Source organism: Chionomys nivalis, chromosome 3, assembly GCF_950005125.1.
Source record: "Chionomys nivalis chromosome 3, mChiNiv1.1, whole genome shotgun sequence".
Lineage (NCBI taxonomy): Eukaryota > Metazoa > Chordata > Mammalia > Rodentia > Cricetidae > Chionomys > Chionomys nivalis.
This window is the reverse complement of record NC_080088.1, coordinates 46,728,034-46,741,861: the sequence shown is the minus strand read 5'-3', so window position 1 is coordinate 46,741,861 and position 13,828 is coordinate 46,728,034. Positions and strand designations below refer to the sequence as shown.

The 13,828-nt window shown below is 45.2% G+C and overlaps 1 pseudogene; it reads right to left on the bottom strand.

Moving 5' to 3' along the window:
* Positions 1-535: 535 nt before the first annotated feature.
* On the bottom strand, positions 536-1,971 carry LOC130870970 (elongation factor 1-alpha 1-like; annotated as a pseudogene).
* Between the last annotated feature and the right edge of the window lie 11,857 nt (positions 1,972-13,828).

Here is a 13,828-nt window from a genome sequence, read left to right as displayed (position 1 = left end):
TGTGGGTAAAGATGTCTGACATTGACCTCTGGCCTCCACATGTACAGGCATGAACACATGCATGCACACAGACACACAGATATGAATGCACACACACACACAGACACAATTTATTGTGAAATTAAATGTAAACTCTAAAACTGTAAGCCAGAAAACATTGAAGAAAATATGTGAATTGGGCGAACATAATCCATGAAAGATAATTTGGATTTCGTCGAAATTTAATTTTTCATTCCACACTTTTTCATTGTTTTCTCTCATTAAACTTGTTTTTATGCATCTCAAAATTCTGACAGATTTTTGGTCAAGTTGTTTTCATTAAAAAGTACTGATTCTGAAAACTAATAACTTAAAACTGCCACACACACACACACACAAAAAAAATGGTCCACAAAACATTCTCCTTTCCTTCTGAAGGTTGTTATCATTAACCAGTCTTTTACTATTAAACTGAAATGACCAATGAGACAAACAGTTCTGAGACCGTTCTTCCACCACTGATTATGACTGGGGTGGCAGGTATTAGGGATAATATTCATTTAGCCTTCTGAGCTTTCTGGGTAGACTTGGTGACCTTGCCAGCTCCAGCAGCCTTCTTGTCCACAGGTTTGATGACAGCCACACCAACTGTCTGCCTCATGTCACGAACAGCAAAACAACACAGTGGAGGATAGTCAGAGAAGCTCTCGACACACATGGGCTTGCCAGGAACCATATCAACAATGGCTGTATCACTGGATTTCAAGAATTTCGGGCCATCTTCCAGCTTCGTGCCAGAACGACGATCAATCTTTTCTTTAAGCTCAGCAACCTTGCATGCTATGTGAGCTGTGTGACAATCACACAGGAGCACAGCCAGCACTAATTTGGCCTGGGTGGTTCAGGATAATCACCTGAGCAGTGAAGCTAGCAGCTTCCATTTTGCTGTCACCACCAACGTTGCCATGTCTAATGTCTTTGACAGACATCACATTGAAGCCCACATTGTCCCCAGGAAGAGCTTCACTCAAAGCTTCATGGTGCATTTCAACAGACTTTACTTCTGCTGTCACATTGACTGGAGCAAAGGTCACCACCATGCCAGGATTTAAAACATCGGTCTCCACTCGGCCCACAGGGACAGTCCCAATACCACCAATTTTATAGACATCCTGGAGGGTCAGTCGCAGAGGCTTGTCAGTTGGACGAGTTGGTGGCAGGATACAACCCAAAGCTTCCAACAGGGTGTTCCCACTGGCACTACCATCTAGCATGCACTTCTGGCTTACACCCTGGGAGTGAAACAGCTAATTGTTGGTGTCAACAAAATGGATTCCACCAAGCCACCCTACAGCCAGAAGAGATACGAGGAAATTGTTAAGGAAGTCAGCACCTACATTAAGAAAATTGGAGCCGGTGGCGCACACCTTTAATCCCAGCACTTGGGAGGCAGAGGCAGGAGGATCTCTGTGAGTTCCAGACCAGTCTGGTCTACAAAAGCTAGTTTCAGGACAGGCTCCAAAATCACAGAGAAACCCCGTCTTGAAAAAACCAAAAAAAAAAAAAAAGAAAAGAAAAGAAAAGAAAAGAAAATTGGCTACAACCCTGACACAGTAGCATTTGTGCCAATTTCTGGTTGGAATGGTGACCACATGCTGGAGCCAAGGGCTAATATTCCTTGGTTCAAGGGATCCATACTTTTTCTTAAGAAATCAAAAAGTCCACAGACTGGGTTTAAAAAAATCTTTCCAAAGTATATATCAATTAAAGACATATTTAGTACATATTAAGAGCTCTCCAAAACTTAACAATAATAAACAGATAAGGTGTCTAGAGCCTACTGTGTTATCCAATCATTCTAATTCTGTATCTTTACCAAAAAGGGAGAAAATATATGGTTACAAAGATGTATGCATGCAACAGCTTTATTTGCCATAGCCAAATGCTGTTATCCCAGATAACACTCACCAACAGGTGAATGGAAAAATACATTATTGTATATCTACACAAGGAAACACTGCTCAGCAAGAAATATTATCAAACTATTGCTACAATAGCCTCGATGTGTCTCATTTTATTTTTTTTTATTTTTTTTAAAGACTTTATTTATTTATTGTGTATACATACATGCCAGAAGAGGGCACCAAATCTCATTATAGATGGTTGTGAGCCACCATGTGGTTGCTGGGAATTGAACTCAGGACCTTTGCAAGAGCAGGCAATGCTCTTAACCTCTGAGCCATCTCTCCAGCCCTGTGTCTCATTTTATTATGCTGAGTGAAAGACGCCAAATAAATAACATAGACTCTGTGGTTCCCTGTTGGCTGAGTTTTCTGTCCTGCCCAGTTCCCACAGCCGTTAAGTCCCAAAGAAATCACAAAGAAGCCTACATTAATCATAAACCGATTGGTCCAGTAACGCAGGCTTCTTACTAATTAATTCTTATAACTTGTATCAGCCCATAATTCCTGTCTGTGTTAGTCACATGGCTCGGAACCTTATTCAGCAGGGTTACTGATTTTTTTTTTTTTTTGAGTTAATCTTGTATCCTGCTACATTACTGAAAGTGTTTATGAGTTGTAGAAGTTCCTTGGTAGAATTTTTGGGATGGCTTATGTAAACTATCATATCATCAGCAAACAGAGAGAGTTTGACTTCTTGTTTTCCGATTTGTATCTTCTTGATCTCCTTTTGTTGCCTTATTGCTCTAGCAAGGACCTCAAGAACTATATTGAATAGATATAGAGAGAGTGGACAATCTCGTTTTGTTCCTGATTTCAGTGGGATCGCCAGGAGTTTCTATCCATTTAGTTTGATGTTGGCTGTTGGCTTGCTGTATATTGCCTTCATTATGTTTAGATATGTTCCTTATATCCCTGCTCTCTCCAAGACCTTTATCATGAAGGGATGTTGTATTTTGTCAAAAGCTTTTTCGGCACCTAATGAGATGATCATGTGGTTTTTATTTTTCAGCTTGTTTATATGGGGGATTACGTCGACAGATTTTTATATGTTGAACCATCCCTGCGTGTCTGGAATGAAGCTGACTTGATCATGGTGGATGATGGTTCTGAAGTGTTCTTGGATTCGATTTGCCAGTATTTTATTTAGTATTTTAGCATCAATGTTCATAAGTGAGCTTGGTCTGTAATTCTCTTTCTTAGCAATGTCTTTCTGTGGTTTAGGTATCAGCGTAATTGTAGTCTCATAAAAAGAGCTTGGTAATGTTCCTTCTGTTTCTATTGTATGGAATAATTTGAGGAGTATTGGTATTAGTTCTTCTTTGAAAATCTTGTACAATTCTGAACTGAAACCATTTGGTCCTGGGCTTTTTTTGGTTGGGAGACTTTTGATGACTGTTTCTATTTCTTCAGCAGTTATAGGTCTGTTTAATTTGCTTATTTGGTCTTGATTTAATTTGGGTAAGTGATATTTATCCAGAAAGTTGTCCATTTCTACAGATGTCTGTTAAGTCCATTTGAGTCATAACATCTGTTAGTTCCCTTATTTCTCTGTAAATTTTTTGCCTGACTAACCAGTCCACTGGTGAGAGGGGATTGTTGAAGTCTCTCATTCTTAGTGTGTGGGGTTTAATGTATAATTTAAGCTTTAGAAGTGTTTCTTTTACATATGTGGGTGATCTTGTATTAGGGGCATATATGTTCAGTATTGACATTTCCTTTTGATGGATTTTTCCTGTGACTAATATGAAATGTCCTTCTTTGTCTCTTTTGGTTGATTTTAATTTGAAGTCTATTTTGTTAGATATTAGGGTAACTACACCAGCTTGTTTCTTAGGTCCATTTGATTGAAAAAAAAATTCCCCAACCCTTTACTCTAAGGTGATATCTGTCTTTGAGGTTGAGGTGTATTTCTTGTATGCAGAAAAAGGATGGATACTTTTTCGTATCAATCTGTTAGCCTGTGTCTTTTTATAGGTGAGTTGAGTCCATTTATATTAAGGGATATTAATGACCAGTGATTGCTATCTTCTGTAATTTAGTTTTTGTTGTTAATAATGTTAATTTGTGTATTTTCCCCTTCTTTGGGATTTGCTGCTATGAGATCATCAATTGTCTATGTTTTGTTGATGTAGCCAACTTCCTTGGGTTGGAGTTTTCCTTCTAGTATTTTGTGTAGGGCTGGATTCATGACTAGGTATTGGTTAAATCTGGATTTGTCATGGAATATCTTGTTTTGTCTTTCTATGGTGATTGATAGTTTTGCTGGGTATAGTAGTCTGAGCTGGTATCCGTGGTCTTTTAATGTCTGCATAACACTTGAACATGACCTTCTGGCTTTCATTGTCTCCAATAAAAAGTCAGGTGTAATTCTGATAGGTCTGCCTTTATATGTTACTTGGCCTTTTTCCTTTGCAGCTCTTAATATTCTTTCTTTATTCTGTATGTTTAGTGTTTTTGATTATTACATGGCAAGGGAACATTTTTTTGATCCAGTCTGTTTGGTGTTCTGTACACTTCTTGTATCTTCACAGGCATATCTTTCTTTAGGTTGGGAAAGTTTTCTTCTATGATTTTGCTAAATATTTTTTCTGTGCTTTTGAGTTGAACAACTTCTCCTTCTTTTATACCTATTCTTCTTAGGTTTGGCCTTTTCATGGTGTCCCATATTTCCTGGATATTTTGGGTTAAGCCTTTGTTAAACTTAATGTTTTCTTTGACTGACGAGTCTATTTCCTCTATTGTATCTTCAGCATTTGAGATTCTCTCTTTCGTCTCTTGTATTCTGTTGTTTGTGGTTCCTGATCATTTTCTCATGATTTGTTTCTATAATTCCCTCAGCTTGTGTTTTCTTTATTGTCTCTATTTCAGTTTTCAAGTCTTAAATAGTTCCTTTTATATATTTTATGTTTTTTCTTGGTTTTCTTTACGGGATTTGCTGATCTCTTCCAATTTTTTTGTTTGTCTTTTCCTCCTTTTTTTGAGGGAATTTCTCATTTCCTCTTTAAGTATTTCAAACATTCTCCTGAAGTTATTTTTTAGGTCATTTTCTTCTGCTTTGTCTACATTTGGTTGTTCTAGTCTTGCTGTTGTAGGGTCTCTAAATTTTACTGGTGAGAAAAAGCCAGTTTGTGTATGTTATCTCAGACATTTCATTAAAGAAAATGCTACTTGCAGTTGTATAACATGAAGTCAGTGATGGCATGCTGGAGTTTCACTGCTGCGTTTCCTGATGGCAGAACCTAGTAAGAGTTCTTCCAATGAGGCACAAGAGCAGTTTTGTGGGTTGTGGTTTTTGTCTTTTTCTTTTTGCTTTACACTGGGCATAACTTACCTATTTTTTTAAAAAAAAAACTTTTATTGATCCTTTGTGGATCTCTCATCATGCATTCTAATCCTACTTAGCTTCCTGTCTTCTCACATTTGCCCTCTGCCCTTGCAACCTCCCCCTCTCCCACCTCAAATCAAAACCAAATTTAAGAGAAAAACCAAAACCAAGCAAAACAAAAACAAAATTTTAAATAGAAGAGGAAGAATCTTGTCATGGAAGCTGTAGTGGCCTGTTGAGTCCATTCATCTTTGCTTGCTGGGGCTCCTCTTGGCTATCCTGTTGCTGTCCTGTACCGAGAGAAGATCTTGCTGTTTGGGATCTGTAGATTCGTCCTTTTCACGTGCTCCAACAACAGTTCATAGACTCTGAGTGCTGGGGTAGGCAGACTCATAGCCCTGATTCTGGGCCTGAGTGATAGCTGGGTTGGTAGCTGGCTAGCTTTCCCTTATTGTCACTACTGGCATGAGCACCAGAGACACAGTATGGTGAGGACTCTGAAAAGAAGAATACAGGGCCCATGGGACAGAAGTGGACTCTCTCTCTCTCTCTCTCTCTCTCTCTCTCTCTCTTTCTCTTTATCTAGCTGAGATGGGGCAGTTTCACAACACAGACCTGCTTCCAAGCCCTCTGATTCCTAGCAAGGAAGCAGGGAAGGTAGTCGGAACCAATACCACTACCCCCACCACCACCCAATTCCCCACCCCTTTGATGTAAGCTCACTGTCCAGGTAGGAGATCCTTGCACCTGGAAGTCTGTTAGCTGGGGACTCATGGACAGTGTCCTGCCAGGGTGTCTGTCAGTACCTGTGAATGAGAAAGAGCTGCTGCAAAGCGCTATGATTTGAAATGCCACTGGATTCTGACATGACCCTGACATACACACCAATCAAAAATGTCCCCTCCCCCCGGGTCCCAGAGATTATACTCCATTTACTTTCTAAAGTGCCTCTCAAATAAGTTTTGTTGAAGTGAATATTCCCTAGGGTGGTCACTGAAGGCCCAAATCATATTTAATGAAACTGTGCCATTTAGCAAGGCAGACATGAGGATTAGGATCGGACTGAGTGTGCACATAAGAAGGCAGAAAACCAGACTTATAAGAGCTGGTAGAAGGTGGCTGAAAGTAAACCTTGGGGTGGTGGCGTGGCTTGACTGTTAAGATCACCTATTGCTCTTGTGAAGACCTGGGTTCCATTCCCATCAACCACTTGGTGACTCAACCAACCAAGTCCAGTTCCAGGGGATCTGATGCCTTCTTCTAACCTCCATGGGCACCAGACACAGATGTGGCTCACATACACACAGCGTCAAAACACTCAACACATAAATCCTCAAAACCTTTTCTAAAAAGTGATGCAGACATGCTTTGCATCTCTAGCCCTGGCTGGATGCTTAACTGCTTCCCCATGAAGACCAGAAACCTGTGCTTCCAGGAGGTAGAATACCATGGAGAATGTTCTCTGAGGATCAAAGTCAAATTCCAGATGGAAGAATGAGTTGATCTGGTTTGTGCGAATGAATGTGGTGGAGGGGAACCATGTCTATCTGTGAAGGCAGCTCAGCTCAAGCAGCCCACATCTGTGTTCTACTCCATGGCAACACTTTTAGACAACACATCACAGAATAGAATGAGAGCAAAGAGCAAAAAAGGGGGGGAAATTATTGCTATGACTCTAACAAAGACACTAAGCAATGGAAACTGGTAAGAAAACCTACAGACTCTGATAGCCAAATAACTCAAAGACAAATGCAGCCGAGTTCAGGAGTCATGCTGACCTCGCACACGTCAGTGCAGACAGAAAGTCCTGAGCAGTAACAAGGGGCGTTAGTGAGACCTGTCTGGTAGGTAACTAGAACTCACAGTAATAGATGGTGCCAATCATCTTTCTGTGGGATCTTCAGAAAAACATGGGACTCAATAAATTTTGTTTTCACAAATAAAAACGGAAGTTCTCATTTTGCTATGACAAGTGATTCATCTACTAAACATGAAGGCAGAGGTTTAAAGGAAGCAGGGAAGTGAGAAAGTTTTATAGTGAAGGCTTTGGAAGGCTCTGATTGGATCCTGGTACAGAGACACTGAGGGCAGGCCAGCAGCAGGGTACCTCATGTTGTGAAAGACCCTACAGACCCCCTCCTCAGAACCCGCAGCTAGCAGGCTCCCCGGGAAAACGTCCTGTTTGCTTGAAAGATTCTCAGGATCAGCAGCTAGCCTGCTCTCATGAGAGGAAAACAGGATATCTATAAGATAAGAGCAGGATGTCTGCTGCCAGACATCCATGCTGGGAGAGGAAAACCATTCATGCCCCCCCGCCTCATTCCGATAACCAAGCTTCTGCTTCTGTAAATTGCTTTTTGCTGCCCTCTTTCCTATAAAAAGTCCTCCTCCCAGTCTGCAGGCGCGCAAGTCCTCCGAAAGACTTTGCTGCCCGCAGGTACCTGTGTCTACCTAATAAACCTCTTGCAGTTTGCATCCGACCCATGGTCTCAGCCTGGTCTCTGTGTCCGGGGGTCTCCACCTGAGGGAAGGTCCCACCGGGGTCTTTCATTTGGTGCATTGGCCGGGAAAAGAGGCCCCACCCAGGGACCACCAACCCACCATCAGTAGGTAAGCTGGCCAGCACCAATTTGTCAGTCTGTGTCTGCATCGTTTATGTTCTTTGTTAAGTCTGTACACTCAGATCTGGGTGCTCTGTATCTGGCGGGCCCAGGAAGGAGCTGATGAGCTCGGACTTCCACCCCGCAGCCCTGGAAGACATTCCAAGGGTGTCTGGAGCCCGGAATTAGGTGGCAGCTTTTTCCGGAGCTCAATCTGTATCGGACCCAAAGTCTTGCTTTGCTGACTTGGGTCTGAATCTGGAGCCTTTTCGGTGCTCATCTGACGGGCCACATTCCAAAGGTGGCCGGAGCGCGTCTATATTGTCTGTGCCTAATTGTTGGATTTTTGTGTTTAATATGTTCTTTGTTTTTGTATATCTGTTTGTACTCGAGTCTAGATTTGGTACCATGGGGCAGTAAGTAACCATCTCTTTGCAGACCCAGCTGTGGAAATCCAAAAGAAACGCTGACAGTTTGCCCCTCCTTCACCTCTCTAGGCTGTGCCTTGCTGAGGCGATTGCCGCCCTGCCGGCCTGCTTTCTACCCAGAGGGCACATCTCGAGCAGGGCTGGTGATCTCCTGCAGTGCAGCCTGAAGCCAGGTCTAGGCAGGGCAACCAGTTTCAGCCCAGAGCAAGCTTCTCAGCAGGGCCCAAGGTGGGGAATGGCAGTGACCCTGGCTGTGGCCCCACATCTGCACCTCCAGAAAGCCCGGAGGGACCAGAAGTAGCGGTGGGCGGACTACCCCCACAGGAATCTCCGGCTCCCTCGCCCACGGCTGGACGACTTCAGGGCAAAGCGAGCGGCCCCCTGATGATGCGGCTTTTCCCTTGACCCGCCCTAATTGGGACTTTACCACGGACGCAGGTAGGGGACACCTACGTCTTTACCAACAGTTGCTCATAGCGGGTCTCCGAGGGGCAGCACGCCGCCCCACTAATGTGGCTCAGGTAAAGCAAGTGATACAAGGGAATGAGGAAATTCCCTCACCCTTCTTAGAGAGGTTTAAGGAAGCATACAGAATGGATACTCCCTATGACCCTGGGGGAACCAGGGCAGGCCACTAGCGTTTCAATGTCCTTTATTTGGCAGTCCAGTCCGGATATCAGAAGTAAATTACAGAGGCTGGAAGGTCTGCAGGGATATACAATACAGGATCTGCTGAAGGAGGCAAAGAAAGAGGCAGAGAGATAGGGGAAAGAGAGAAGGAAAGGAGAATTTACAAGTATATTCAGAGGAGCAACCAATAAATGAGGAAAGAGACATGAAAAAGAATAAAGAATTAAGCAGGCTGCTGGCCACTGTAGTTCAAGGACAAGAAAGAGAGGGAGGTAGGCTGGGAGAAAGGAAGGGGGCCAAAATGGACAGGGACCAATGTGCCTATTGCAAAAAAAAAGAGGCTCTTGGACCAGGGCATCCTCATCCCTGCTGGTCACCATGGAATACCCCCCCTTTTACCAGTAAAGAAACCAGGGACTGGGGACTACCGGCCAGTGCAGGATTTGAAGGAAATTACAAAAGGGTGGAGGACATGCATCCCACGGTCCCCAACCCCTATAATTTATTGAGCACTCTGCCACCATCCCACGTAAGTTGATGACCTCCTTCTGGCGGCCGCTTCGGAGAAAGAATGTCAGGAGGGCACAAAGGCCCTCCTACAAACATTGGGACAATTAGGATATTGGGCATCAGCCAGGAAGGCTCAGATATGCGAGAAGCAAGTCATTTACCTAGGTTATCAATTAAAAGATGGACAGAGATGGCTGACCGAGGTGCGCAAACAAACTATCACTAACATCCCTGCCCCCTCCCCCCCGGAACCCCCGCTAGCTGTAAGAGTTTCTGGAAACAGCGGGATTCTGCCGCCTCTGGATCCCAGGGTTTGCCGAGATGGCTGCACCCTTGTATCCTCTAACTAAACAAGGGACAATGTTTGATTGGGGAGAGGAACAGCAGAGGGCTTTCAAAAACATTAAGAAAGCCTTTACCAGCCTCCCCTGCTTTAGGCCTCCCTGACATCACCAAACCCTTTGACTTGTTCGTGGATGAGAGACAGGGTTACGCCAAAGGGGTCCTAACTCAAAAACTGGGCCCTTGAAGGCATCCTGTAACTTATCTCTCAAAGAAACTCAACTCAGGACCGGGTGCAATTTGGACCTGTGGACACTCTTAATCCCGCGACCTTGCTCCCCCTGCCGGAGGACCCGGAACACCACGACTGCCTCCAGATCCTCGCAGAAATGCACGAGACCAGACCGGACCTGACGGATCAACCCCTCCGAGATGCTGACTATACGTGGTATACGGATGGCAGCAGTTTCCTGGCAAATGGGAAACGAAGGGCGGGGGCAGCAGTGACAACGGAGACTGAGGTAGTTTGGGCAGAAGCCCTACCAGCAGGCACCTCCGCCCAGAGGGCTGAACTCATCGCTCTGACCCAGGCACTCCGGATGGCAGAAGGTAAGAGACTGAATGTTTATACGGATAGCTGATATGCATTTGCCACGGCTCACATACATGGGAAAATTTATCGAAAATGAGGGCTGCTGACCTCAGAAGGAAAGGAAATTAAAAACAAACTTGAGATACTGGCACTCCTGAAAGCCTTATTTTTGCCCCAAAAATTAAGTATTATGCACTGTCCTGGGCATCAAAAAGGCCATAGCCCTGAGGCAAAGGGAAATAGACTGGCAGATCACACTGCTCGAGAGATTGCTATAAAATCAACCAAGACCTCCCAAGCTCTCCCCTTGACGAACCCGGAAGAGGCCCAAGCCTCCAGTTCGCTACCCTATAGTAAAGAGAACATTGATCTCCTAAAGAAAATGGGGGCCACATATGACCCCGAAAAGCAATATTGGGTTTTCAAGGAAAAGATTGGTATGCCAACAAAACATACTTATAAAATAATAAGCCGGGCGGTGGTGGCGCACGCCTTTAATCCCAGCACTTGGGAGGCAGAGGCAGGCGGATCTCTGTGAGTTCGAGACCAGCCTGGTCTACAAGAGCTAGTTCCAGGACAGGCTCCAAAGCCACAGAGAAACCCTGTCTCGAAAAAAAAAAAAATAGACTACTTGCATAAATTGGCTCATCTGGGACCAGAGAAGATGAAAACCTTGCTGGACAGACAGGAGTCAGGCCAATACCTCCTGAACAGGGACGGAGCCCTGCAAAAAGTGACTGATGAATGCCAAGCCTGCACTCAGGTAAATGCAGGCAGAACCAAGCTTGGTCCAGGAGTTCGGGCACGGAGACATTGTCCCGGAGTACATTGGGAGATCGACTTTACGGGGGTTAAGCCAGGTCTCTAGGGGTACAGATACCTCTTGGTGTTCATAGACACTTTTTCAGGATGGGTAGAAGCCTTTCCCACCAAACACGAAACCACAAAGGTGGTGACCAAAAAGCTCTTGGAAGAAATATTTCCCAGGTACGGAGTGCCTCAAGTCTTGGCACCGATAACAGGCCCGCCTTCGTCTCCCAGGTAAGTCAGTCGGTGGCCAAACTCCTAGGGGTCGAATGGAAATTACATTGTGCGTGTAGACCCCAAAGTTCAGGACAGGTAGAACGCATGAATAGAACAATTAAGGAGACCTTATCCAAATTAACGCTTGCAACTGGCACTAGAGACTGGGTGCTCCTCTTACCACTGGCCCTGTACAGGGCCCGCAACACTCCGGGGCCTCATGGACTGACTCCTTTTGAAATCCTATATGGGGCTCCTCCCCCATTTATAAATTTCTTTGATTCAAACATTGCTAACAGTCCTTCTCTGGAAGCTCATTTACAGGCGTTACAGATTGTGCAGAGAGAGGTTTGGAAGCCACTCGCCGCTGCTTACCGAGACCAACTGAACCAGCCGGTGGTACAGCATTCCTTCCAGATAGGAGATACTGTTTGGGTCCGCAGACACCAGACCAAAAACTCGGAACCTCAGTGGAAAGGCCCTTACACTGTCCTTCTGACCCCCAACGGCACTAAAGGTTGACGGCATCGCAACCTGGATCCACGCCTCACATGTTAAGGATGCCCATATGACTGAAAAAGTGGAGCCCGCCACGACCCCAGCATGGAGAGCCCTAAAGATAAGGCTTACCCGTGGGGCCCTTGGATCGTTATATGGGCCCTACTAAGACTGGGGATGGCGACATTCCAGGGATATGGCTGCCATCACGGGGGGGGGGGGTGTGACATGGGACCAGGAACAAAGACTTCTATGTTTGTCCAGGACAAAACACACCATGGGACGTGGAGGGCCTGGGGACGGTTACTGTGCCCAATGGGGTTGCGAAACAACGGGGGAGGCTTACTGGAAACCCTCCTCCACCTGGGATCTAATCATGCTCAGACGAGGAACCACGCCTGGGTACTCAGGAAGGGGACCCTGGACTTGCGGGGGGGGGGGGAGCTTGTGGCCCCTGCTATGATATCACTACTGCTACCAATGTCCAGGGCGCCACCCCAGGAGGTAGATGCAACCCCTTAGTCCTAGATTATGGAGACCAGCCAATTTAGACAACTTCAGGCAGCCATGCATACTGATATCAAGGCGCTGGAAGAATCAGTTAGCGCACTTGAAGAGTCATTAACCTCCCTCTCAGAGGTAGTCCTACAAAACAGGAGGGGCTAGACATGTTGTTTTTTACAAGAGGGAGGGTTATGCGCGGCACTCAAAGAGGAATGTTGTTTCTATGCGAACCACACTATGACAAAGCTTAGAGAGAGGTAAAGACAGACACAAAAGCTGCTCGAATCACAACAGGGATGGTTCGAAGGGTGGTTTAATAAGTCTCCCTGGTTTACGACTCTATTGTCTCCTCTGATGGGTTCCTTGATTGATTATCCTCCTTCTGATACTCCTGTTTGGGCCCTGCATCTTAAACCGCTTGGTCCGGTTTATGAAAGACAGGCTGTCAGTTATTCAGGCCCTAGTACTGACCCATCAGTATCATATGTTACAACAAGAAGAAACCGAGGTTCCGTAACTGCTTAGCGTAAAAGATTTAACTCTATGATAAAAAGAAAAAGGGGGGAATGAAAGACCCTACAGACCCCCTCCTCAGAACCCGCAGCCAGCAGGCTCCCCGGGAAAACGTCCTGTTTGCTTGAAAGATTCTCAGGATCAGCAGCTAGCCTGCTCTCGTGAGAGGAAAACAGGATATCTATAAGATAAGAGCAGGATGTCTGCTGCCATTCATGCCCCCCCCCCCCCGCCTCATTCCGATAACCAAGCTTCTGCTTCTGTAAATTGCTTTTTGCTGCCCTCTTTCCTATAAAAAGTCCTCCTCCCAGTCTGCAGGCGTCCTCCGAAAGACTTTGCTGCCCGCAGGTACCTGTGTCTACCTAATAAACCTCTTGCAGTTTGCATCCGACCCATGGTCTTGGCCTGTTCTCTGTGTCTGGGGGTCTCCACCTGAGGGAAGGTCCCACCGGGGTCTTTCAGTTGGAGAGCTTGCCTGGCCTCTGATGAGCCCACGTGGAAATCAGGACAAAAGTCAACTGACTCACTCACTGTACCAGTTCCCAGCGTCTGCACCACTTGCTGCCAAGGTTACAGTTTCGGCCTTCTGGGCTGCTTGCTGTTAAGGCTGGCTTCCTGAGCTGACTGCTCCAGAAAGTATTCTCCAGGTTACACAGCCAATGGCCGTTTGGACATTCTGTCTTCACTGTGAGGTTTTAGCATTGTTAATATTAAAAGTGATGGGGCTGAAGAGATGGCTCAGAAGTGAAGAGCACTGACTACTCTTCCAGAGGCCCTGGGTTTGAGTCTCAGCACCCACATGACAGCTCATGAGGGTCTGGAACTCCATTCTCAGAAGACCAGGCACCAGGAAAGCACATGGTGCACAGACGTACATGAAGACAAAGCACCCAAACACAGAAAGTGAATAAATAATTTTTTTTTTTTTTTTTTTTTTTTTTTGGTTTTTTGAGACAGTGTTTCTCTGTAGCTTTGGTGCC